General features: G+C 37.9%; 1 protein-coding gene across 4 annotated transcripts in view; it reads left to right on the top strand.

The window, feature by feature from the left end:
- Positions 1 to 11,037, top strand: part of NCOA2 (nuclear receptor coactivator 2) — a 190,624-nt gene that overhangs the window by 100,385 nt on the left and 79,202 nt on the right. The window lies entirely within an intron of this gene.

Raw genomic sequence — 11,037 nt, 5'->3', positions numbered from 1 at the left:
GCTTGGGAAGTTATTGCAGGCTTGTTGACTTTATTTTCCTCTCGTACACAGCATTAAGCCCAGAGTTTCTCCTTAAATCACAGCAGTAATACTAATCCTGGACCACAAAAAAAAGCTAAAATTAAGTGTTTGGATTTGTATAGGAGTGCTGGTTGTCATTTCTCTAGAAATTTGCCTCCAAAGTTAAGGGCAGAGTTGAGAGGATGCATATGATCAGTCATTACTGCAGTGCACTGGCAGTTTGCTACAAGTGTGTTTTCCCAGATTCATACTGAAATGGTGGTGGTAACTATCATGCTTAGAATCGGTTTAATAATTAACTAAATACATACAGGAAATGCCTTAGTTTATTTCATTTAGAACTTTGAAAAACTCATGCTACTTTGAGATAGGAGGGAGAAAGGAAAATGTTATTGTTTTTCAAATTAATGTAGTTGGTGTTTGAAGAGACTTTATTTCATGCTGTGAGGGCAGAGCCAGAAACGTAAACAAGTTTGTGCTATTTATTTGCTTGTTCTCTTTTGTCTCGGTTTGATTATTTTAATTGCAGCATAGTAACATTTTGGTTCAGAGGCCTGGGGCAGGCGGTGCCGCTGAGTGGAGGCTTGAGAGCTTGTCACGTTCGCGGCACCAAATGTCGAAGCCACAAGAACAATGAAACTTCCTCTCTGCTTCTTGTGTTTTCTTCCTTTATTTCATTACAGAAGATCTAACAAGATAGTGGGGGCTGAGTAGTGCTTTCTGATATGTTGGCACCTATGTTTTGTAGAAAAATAAATTTTTGCTGCTTGTACAGTCATTTTGATTTCCCTGATGCCTTTTAGGATGTATTAAGGGGGGGAAATTCGAACAAAATCAACCTTTTGTGTAGACTGTGTTCTTCAGGTGGTTCTGTGTTCTCACAAAACTCAAGTTGGGATGTTTTCTTTCATAAGCAGTTTCTTACAGAATTATTATATCTAGCATATATAAAACTATCTTTGGTCAGAGTAATTTTGTTTGCCCACTTTTCGAAATTGTGTATACTTCTGTAGTCAACAGGGTTACACTGGTAATGTTTAAAAGGTGTTGCTCTCTTTTTTTTTCTTTTCCCATTTTGTTGTTATCTCTGTAAGGGGGATTTCTCATGCAAGGAAGGAGGGAAGGTGACGACTGCATTGCGAAATGTACCAATATTGTAAGAAAAAAACCCTGCTTGGAAAGTGTGAACTAGAGGTGTACTTTGAAATGTTTGGGGGTTTTTTGCTCCAGAGTTCTTAGAACAATTTTTAATAATAAGTGTCATTGGGAAGTCAACTGTCTGGTTAGATTTTTAACAACATTTTATTTATTTATTTATTTATTTATTTATTTATACTAGTCATAGAAAAGAATGAGGGAAGGTGTGAAAACAGCCTTGATTCTCAGAGTCTACTTTATTAAGTAGAATAAGTTTGTTAGCACATTAATACGTAATAGCCCCATAATTGTAGTAAGAAAGCTGAGTTAAGGACTGAGGACTGGGTCTACAAGCCAAGCTGTTGGAGCTGAGTGAATGAAAAGGGTGTTTGTAAGTTGATAATCACTGTACTTGTGGGGAAATCCCGATGGAGTCATTTTACTGCCTGCATTCCTCCTTAGCTTCCGTTGCTGCTTACGTTCATGCATGGCAGGCCTAGAAGGGTGCCTGAATTGGACTAAAAATTATGATTAGCAGGTAAAGCTTTGGTCTCTGGAGGTGAGGTGTAAGATGTGGAAGCCTGGTCTTTCAGAAGTGGGCTGGTCTCAATACTCAGGAGCGAGGCTGATGCCTGCATGGTTGCCCTGATAGCTGAAGGTACAATGTGGGGCCGGGGGGAGGGCTGGCTGGGTGGTGAGGATGCAGAGCATAGGGATCAGTGCAGGAATTGGACAAAAATTGTGAATGAAGACTCAATCCAAAGGTTTATAATAAATGCATTTCATTTGCAGTGTGTGTTGTACCTGAATATCCTCTTTGCTTCTTCCATTTAATGTTCTCCTGTGCACGCTGTCCCTAAACAAACTTCATCAGGATGCTGTACTTGTACTTGCTGTGATTTTCTATTCCTGATAGCGTGTTGTGATTGAGCAACACAAGATTCCCATGAAGAATCTTCTGTTAGAACTGCTTGGAATAAAATTATTTTTGGTCCTTTTCCTGAAGTTTTGCCAGGTATTCAGTCCAAGTAGTTATAAATGTGTGTTATTTTTTGCTTTGAGGTTGTGTATTGCAGGCTTCTGGTCAGCTCCTTCTATGAATATAGTGGGTGTTCCTCTCTTTAGTGATTATATTCCATTACAATCCAAAATTAAAAATACTTGGAGTAGACATTGATTGTGATTCTTTACCAGAAACTGTTTTTAATTAATCCCACCTCATTTTTACAAAGAGAATAAAATGGCTCATGATTAGCATTCAGCTTTAATAGTAGAGTAACCTTGTTTTCTTTGGGCCACAGGATACAAGCATAGCCTTTTCCGGCCCATGGAGTGATTTATGACCTACAAAAGAGAGAAATTATAGTTTGATATCTTCTTATAGTAGACTAGGAGGAGAATCGAAGCTTCAGTGAAGTCAGTGATAAAATTCTGATTTATTTCAGTTGAGTCATAGCGTCCCCATAGAACTGTTCCTTTTTTTACAGTGCCATTTCTGCTTTGAGGAGCTTATACAGAGCTGTTGTAAAGCTTGTAGGGTGTTGCCTGTAAGCATTGTGGAGGCCAAAGGTACATATGGATTTAAGATGGAATTAGGCACCACTGAAGATAGGTTCAGAGGGAGGAGGAGGCACAGCTACACTGCAGCTAAGCTCGTACCACTGATTGTCAGAGACAGAGAGCAGGTATGGGAGGAAGGATCATTTACAGCTGCCTTGTGCCTTCTTTTAAGATACCTGCTATTAGCTTCCATGACAGACTAGTCACAAACTAAAAATTTCTTTTGGTTGACTCATATAGCCATTTCTATGAATATTTTATTTGGTCACAGCCTGGATTCATATATACATGTGTGTGTATATACATATAGACACAAATGACTACAAAGCTGGTGTTCATCAGATTTTATTTCTTGGCACTGGACTAAGTAAAACAACAACATTTTTATGAGTTTAATGCTTTTAAGTGCTTTAAACTGACAATTATACTTTCATCTTCTTCTGTTATTGCTGGTTGCATTTTTTTACTAAAGCAAATAAAATGAAGACGGACATGAAATTTGAAGTTGTTAGTAACTGTTATTCATGTTCACAGACCAGTTTTTTAACTACTGGATGTATTAAAAACATCAAGTTAATAATACTTTTTAAGTGCTGGCAAGACACTCGTGTGGCTCTGACATAAGTTGGTGGTTTTACTTTTGAGCTCAGTAACAATGTGCGTAGTTAGCATTCTCATTAGCTTTGCCAAAAGTCTAACGTCCATCTAGTATACATTTATTTTAAGTACAAAACTACTACTACCTCCCAACATTCTGCATGTTGGGAGGTGATACAAATATAAGCGTTCATGCATATAGCTGTATTCTCTCAAAAAGCATGTATTAAATTGGTTGCTCCTCAAACTTTAATAAAAAGCTCTTTCTACTTCCCAGCTCTTACGCTGCTGCTCCAGTGTAAATGGATGGCACTGGCATGCGTACCAGTATCAGCAGGAAGCACCTGCTGGGGGAATCTACCTGTTCATACAAATACGGGATGGGAATAGAGGCCAAGCTCTCCATCTGGTCTCTCCCATAACATCCGGAACCGCATCCTTGCCACTAGGCAGGCACCCTCTGGGACCGGGGTCCAGCAAGCCTTCATAGGCTGAGGAGAGCACTGAATTTTCCAGGACAGACACTCTAAATGCATTTCAGAGGCAGAGAGGGTGGGTAAGCTGTACTGGGCACTGTACTGAACAGGATGACTTGATATACAATTTAAAGAAGTGGTGCAGCATTCTGATCTTCTGGGGGGCACAGAAGACATCAAAATGAAGTCCACTTCACCTCATAGACAGCTGTTAAAGTTACCATGACTGCGGACATTTGTGCAGCTGAGTACTACCATTTGTTTAATTTGAATATAAGTATGTTTGACTTCAGACTATTGTTAACTTGCAACCTTCAGGAACAAAGCATTCCTGATTCTTAACTTGAAAATTTATTATTATACACTGTTAAATGAAATGTATGCTTATGAAGGCATCTCAGTATTATAGAAGGAAGTGTGGAGTGTGTATCTTGTACATGTGTGTGCAGCGGGTTATTCTTTCACCATGATAACAATATCAAAATGTGTAGAAAGATTATAGATAATGTTTAGGTACACTTTCTGCAGCTCAGAGTTTTAATTCAGTACTTGGCATTCTAAATAAAGGCCTGAAATTTCAACATGCTTCCTAGTAATGGGTGGTTAAGTAGAAAAGAAAGATAAACCCTCTTGGTGCTGTAGGTATGTGAAAATTGAAAAGATGAGTTCAATTTTTGATGAGGTACCAGAGAAGACACATAGAGTTGGAGTTATTGAAGTGCAACAAAAGTTTCAGTAAGATTATGTGCTTTTAGTATTAGTATCTATATACTCTGGGGCTGAAGGAACATTATTTTGATGCCCAGGTTAGAGATATAAAAGGTGGCATGCAACATAAGCACTTTTTGCTGAAGCCTGAGTTGCACATCACATTGCACATGAGTGTGCAGACTTGCTAAGCTGATCTGAGTGACCAGGAAGACCAACACCTCTCTAGCAGTGTGAAGTCATTGAAATTCAGATGGATAAATGAAAGAACTCAAATTCAAATATGATAGGTTTGATATGTGTGTATGTAGGTCCTATAACTCTATGTGTTACTTACTATATGCACCTTGAGTGGAAGCACACTGTGTTTCTGTCTGGCTTGCCTTCTACTTTTTACTTTTTACCTATACAGAACCATGTTTCCTGAGCTTTTTATCAATGGAATATGTTTTATCTAATGCAAACAGACTGGTGTTTGACAGGCAGTTAACTGGAGTGAAATCCTAATGTAGGCAAGCCCACATTACAGAGATGTGTAAATGCCTTTGTTTATGTGATTGGTCATACTTTTCTCATTGCTAAGATAGGCATCCTGAAAATCACACCAAACTATATAAGCTTTCTGGTGTTGTAAGTAATGTGTACATTTGTGTCAGTTACGAGATTAGAAAATGTTCATGGATTTGAGTTTTTCCATGGTGTCTTACACTTGTGAGAGTTGCTCCATTTTTCCTCTCCCTTGAGTATGATTTTCTCCTTGCTCTTTGGTGGTTTCTGGAGAGGAAGTTGATGTGAGAATTTAAGTGGACAAAAAACAGTTTGGAAACTGAGACTGGCAGAGAAGATTCAGTAGGAGTCAAAATATGCTTGACTCACTGTTCCAGAAGTGTCATCAACTGGAAATGAAAGCTGTTTAAATACGAAGGTTCCCATAATATGACACTTTTCTGTGTTGTTAGATTTGCTTCATTTATCAGCTATGCTATTCACGAAAGTTTTATTTAAATCACAGTAGATATGAATAACAGGCTTCAAAATCAGTCTCATACATTGTTAATAATTGTGAACTACAAGAGAAAAATTTAAATTAAATAAACAACTTATGTGGGAATTTGGACTCCTTTTCCAGGGAAAATGCTTGCAGGCTTAGCATTTTTTGCAGCCAAAGTTTAATACTTATTAAATGCATCATACAAGGCTAAATTGATTTAGAATAACTTTTGGTTTGGTTTGGTTTTTTAACTTAGCTTCTTACCTAATACAAACAGAAGGATGTAAGAGTGACTGATACACACACACACACACACACACACACACACACATATATATATTTATGTATGTATGTATGTATATATGTATGAATATATTCTGGCCTTGTATTTTGTTATTTAATTTGGTGTTTAAATGGAAGTTTTAGTGATATTAACCTGCATTTTTTTTTTGTCCTTGAGTATTAAGAATGACAAACAATTCTTGATAACTAGAGAAATAGAATCCCAGAGCTGAAATTACAATACAGAGTCTTGAAGGGTTTTTTTGGTAGTAACACATCTCCTCTTTGATGATGTTTTGATGCAAACAGGTATTTTCCTCTTTAAAAGTAGAAATCAAACAAACCTGTTGTATATTAAGGAAAAAAAGAAAAAGGTACTTCCTTCTTCTGATATTTTTTCACTGTTGTTTTATTAGAACCTGGTTTTGCTATTCCTGGGCATATTAGAGGTGCTGACGTAGCCTAATCCATAAGCAGCTGAGTGAGTGGCTCTGTTAAGAGCCTTAGCCTATGGGAATACAGAAGGTAGGAGCCAGCCTACAGAGTTGGGGTCAGTCTGGAGGGGTTTTGGCAAAGTCTCAAGCAGAACTGGGGGTTTCTTAAACCTGTGGGTTTGAGTAGCTGAGAAAAACCTCTTTCTCCGTCAAGATGTAGGTGGATTTTACAGAAAAGTCACATTAAATCCCAGTCTGTAACACTGAACATTAATGTTAGCCATTTATTTGATTGTTACAGCATGTGTTAAAGAGCTGCTGCCTCCCATTTGCAGCCTAATGTGTTTATTAGACGATCTTCCCAGTGGCATCTTGAAGTGTCTGTCAGGTAAAAAATTCATGAGCATTATTGGCTTTCAGGCTGCAAATGGAATATGCCGTCTTCTTGCTGTCTAATACACCACTCTAAAGCCATTACACAGGAGTGAGGGAAAAGATTGAGGAAGGAGCCTTCAGCTTAAAAATGTGAGTAGTAGGTGTTGGAGCCAGTTTTCAGTTTTTATACATGGACTCAATGGCATTTCCAAGTAAATTATGTTTCTTTTCTTAGTTCTAGTTGAAGAATAGAGTTTGCTAAATACTGCCATAAATCTTGTTTTAATGTTACCTGTAATAGACTGTCTTTGAAATAGAAAGAATTAGAAAAGATAGAAGAGGCTACAGGTGCACGTCAGATTTTAGTACAAATCCTTTAAAGGTGACTACAGTGTTTCATTTTGCTGCTGTCACCTTCCTTGTAGAAACTCTGTTTTCCCTTTTAGCTTTACCCTGTGTGACTGTTGTAAGATGGCAAATGTTTTAGACAGTTTCACCTATAGTAAAGGTGGTAGTGCTGTTTTGAGAAAGAAGCATACCTTTAAATAAATTAGTTTATGTTTTTAATCAGAAGTTACCATCACCAACCAAAGTACTGGACGTCTTGTTTATTTTGGCAGATTGGCATTGTTTTGTTTGGGGTTCCAGGTGTTTAGTGGTGAAGGACAGGAATACATAAGTTGGTTGTAGAGCATGTGGCTTACTTATACCAGGAATTCAGGAGGATGGTTTAATGTATCTCTTAACTTCCTTTTCTGTAACACTTCTTATTAGTGGATCTCTTGCTTAAATCTTATTTTACCAGACAATGCAGCCTTTTTTTCCCCTTGTTCCTTGTATTTCTCTCGATTTTCACCTCTTTTTTTTTTTTTTTTTTTTGTTCACTTTCAAACCCTTCTTCACATCTGCGTGGATTCGTGGAAGCACCTGTGCCGAGCGAGTTTGCGTGCGAAAAGGCCGCGCTTCTCCCAGTGCGGTGCGGCTCATGGGGCGGGCAGGCTGCACGCCCTGCCTGGCACTCGGACAGGTGGAGTGTGCTGGGAGTTAAAGGTTCCTCCTGAGCTGCTGTGGCTGACCAAGGAAAGGTTGGCTTTAGGCTCCAGTGGCCCCCCCTCTCTGATCTAGTATCTTATCCTGCCTCTGACGGCGATTTCCTTTGGAGGCCTGGGAAAGTGGCTAGCAAGCGTTGCCTTTGCTGAAAAGGTTGCAGATTGCAGTGTGTATCAATATTAAATGTTTTCCAGTTCTGAAATGAAGCCAGTGAAAAAAGAGTTCATAAGCAGGAAAAAATGTGAAGAATCAGAATTTGCATGTGACTTCCAACTTTCCTCTGGCTTCTACCAGAATTAATGTTACACAGAGTACATTTCTAATTTTGAAACTGAGATAGAAAGCTTTCTAGTCATGGCAACTTCACAGGAAAAAAGGATGAACTTAAATGGCTGTATGTTTGAGTAAACAACCACAGAATTGTAAGCTGTTTTTTTCAAATTAGCCGTTAGAGAAAATTTTTTGCCAAACTTTTTGCTGACTTGCAGTATAGTTTTGGTCAGTAAACAGTATTTTTCTGTTTGTTACTTAGCAAACCACTGACTTTAGTAAATCTCTTCAATATGTATCAGTTGTATGTTCACTAGTTCATCTGCTGGTGGGCTGGAGGGGTGGTAGTACAGTACTGCTACCTGATTGCCCACTGTATGGTACTTTACCTTTTGTTTGCTACTTTTCAGGTTGAAATAGCAGCTTTGAAGGTGTAATCCTCACTTATTCTTTAACTGCATTTGTTAGGCTTATAATAAATCTGACAGTTTAACAGGCCTTGTTTGGAAGATGGCCTGCTCTGATAAGAGATAAAATGCACATTATCTTCTTCTACATTGACTCTGGATGATTAACTGAATTCACTGGTGCTGAGGATCAGTGTTGGAAGGCTTGCTCTGCCTGCCATCTTCCTTCGTGACATTTGAGGAGTTGAGGAGATGTAAAAATTCACACAAGTGATTTGTACTAGATATTTTCCTGTCTCCCACTTTACGGTGCCTCTGCTTTTCTTGCCCATTTGAAAGATAGATGTTTACTATTGCTTTATAATTAGGTGAAGCCTCTCTGTGTACTCCAACTTCAGCAGTTGCTGGTGGAGGATGTAAAGGAGGATGTGCCGTCACGACAAGAGCAGAGACTATTGTTTTATTACTGATAACAACAAAAACAAAACAAAACAAAAAAAAAGAAAAAAGAAAAGAAAAATAATTTAAGCATATTTCAGGCTCTGTTGTTTCAGTCTCCCACATCTGGTAGAAACTGGTTAGGTGTCAATGAATATAGCTACTAAATATGTACTATCCTAAAGTTTTTTTAATTTAATTTTTCAATGTTTGTGATTTACATTAAAAAGTCGGAATAATTAGCCTGTGGGGATTTTTTGCAAGTATTTTGGAAGCTTTGACCTCTGGTAATGAAATGGAAAGAGGGGGAAAATGCAATTCTGGTCTTAAATATAAATAGGAAAAAAAGTATTAAGTTACCTGATATGTCCTGTTGGTATGGGTCATCAGTGGGAGAGTAAAATTAGTTCTTTGGATATTTTTAGTAATAATAAATCTGATTCTCTTAATTATCTCCTTCCTTGTAGGAAAATGCTACAGTGAGTGTATTTATATTTCCATGGCTCTATTACTCATTTATGTCCAGCGGAATTAAAGCTTGAGTTGCATCTTAGTCAGCATCAGAAGTTTAGCTCTTACATGTTGTTGTAGTTTTGGTGTTTTGTTGGGGTAGGACACATGGAAAAAAAACATAATGCAGAGTAGAAGAATCTGGTACCACCACTGAAGGCATAATACCATTTCCACAGTGGGATATTATGTTTGTATTTTGGAGTGCAATGCAGCTCTCAAACAGCTTACACAATAAAAAAGGGAGTGCCTGGTCTTGCATGACAATTAATTCTGCGAGACATGCATTCAAATTTAACTTTGTACGGCAATTTCTTTTAAAATAAAACTTATTTAGTTCAGTATCTGACATATCATGATGCTATCTTTTTCATTATCAAGCGTGTTTTTTATCTCTCTCTCTCCTCAAAGCAGTGATTACTGCTGGTTTTGTTTTTACTAATTCCCAATTTGGTTAATCATTTTTCTGCACCTTGCTAAATAACCCTTACCAACATTTTCTTGATTTTTGTATTTTTATATGATAGAGCTGATACTACATTTTCACTGCTTCTGAAGCATTGGATGGATTGAATGGTTTAATTTTTTTATCTTTCTTCTTTCTGAAAATTCCTGTAGAGATGTATAAAAAGATCAGTGGAGCAGGATAAATGCTGCTTTCTAATCTAAGGTAGTTCCCTTAAGGGGAAGTTTACTGGAGTCGAACTTTGAGTCTCTAACTTGTCGTTCTACTCATAGTGTCTTTAGTTTTGAATTGTCATGTTTCCTGGAAAAATTTTGACTTCAAATATGGGACTTCTGTTTTCTGAGCTGAGAAGTTCTATGAGTAGTTCAGGAACCTAGGAATATCTAAAAGTGCATTAAAAATTATTAAGTTCTCCTGTTAAAATATTGAATTCTATAATGTTATGCATATTTGTGTGGTATGAAACTGTTGGTAATAATTAATAACCAAGACATTTTGATACAGATAAACTAATATGTATTGAGGAAGTTAAGGCAGAATCCAAAAAGTATAATATGCAATTTAGCTGCTTCGATGTTTATTTTGCTGCTTCCCACAGATGTTTATTTCTGTGTCTAAATTAATCTATCAATTCAATAAAAATGTATTACATTTTCTGTTTCTTGCTTGGAAATTTCCCAGGACCCTGCTCCTTGGTGCTGTATGTGCCCAGAAGGACTTTCTTCAGAAAAGTGTAGTTTTAGTTTCTTGCTTGTGCCACATTCAATTTGTAGAGGTACCCAAAACTTCTCAAGTTCTTCATCTAGTGGTATGCATTGGTCTCAATTGTAAATTAGCTCATGGAAAAATATGCGAAACAGCTGCTTTCTTTTCAAAAGACATGAGGAAACTGGAAGAGTGCTTGCCTCTTTGACTTGTTAAAAGTCATTGCTGAGAAGTGGGAGATGGAGCTTTGCTACCCTCCTCAGCCTAGGGGAGTTAAATAAAACTCAATCCCTGTGTCTCCAGACAGTGTTTGAACTACTTACTGGTGAGTTTAGTGGTAGGGACCACACCCCTAAAGACTGTGCACTGCAAGAGATAATCAGCCTTGCCCTCTTTGCTTCATAAACATCCAGCTTTGGCAGAGAGGTGGCCTAGCACCCAGGAGGCTGTCGTGCACGCTGGGAAATGCAGGCATGGGAGCTCTCTCTGAAGAGGAAACTCTATCTCCATCGCCCAGGTTCTGGCTGTTTTAGTTGGTAAGATAGTGTTACAGAAGAGTCTATCCACACCTTCTAAAAGTTGATTCTTCCTCATTTCTGCGAACTAGGGA

The sequence above is a fragment of the Motacilla alba genome, chromosome 2 (genome assembly GCF_015832195.1).
Source record: "Motacilla alba alba isolate MOTALB_02 chromosome 2, Motacilla_alba_V1.0_pri, whole genome shotgun sequence".
Taxonomy (NCBI): Eukaryota; Metazoa; Chordata; class Aves; order Passeriformes; family Motacillidae; genus Motacilla; species Motacilla alba.
Note: the sequence above shows the minus strand (reverse complement) of the source record. Positions and strands in the feature narration are given on the sequence as shown.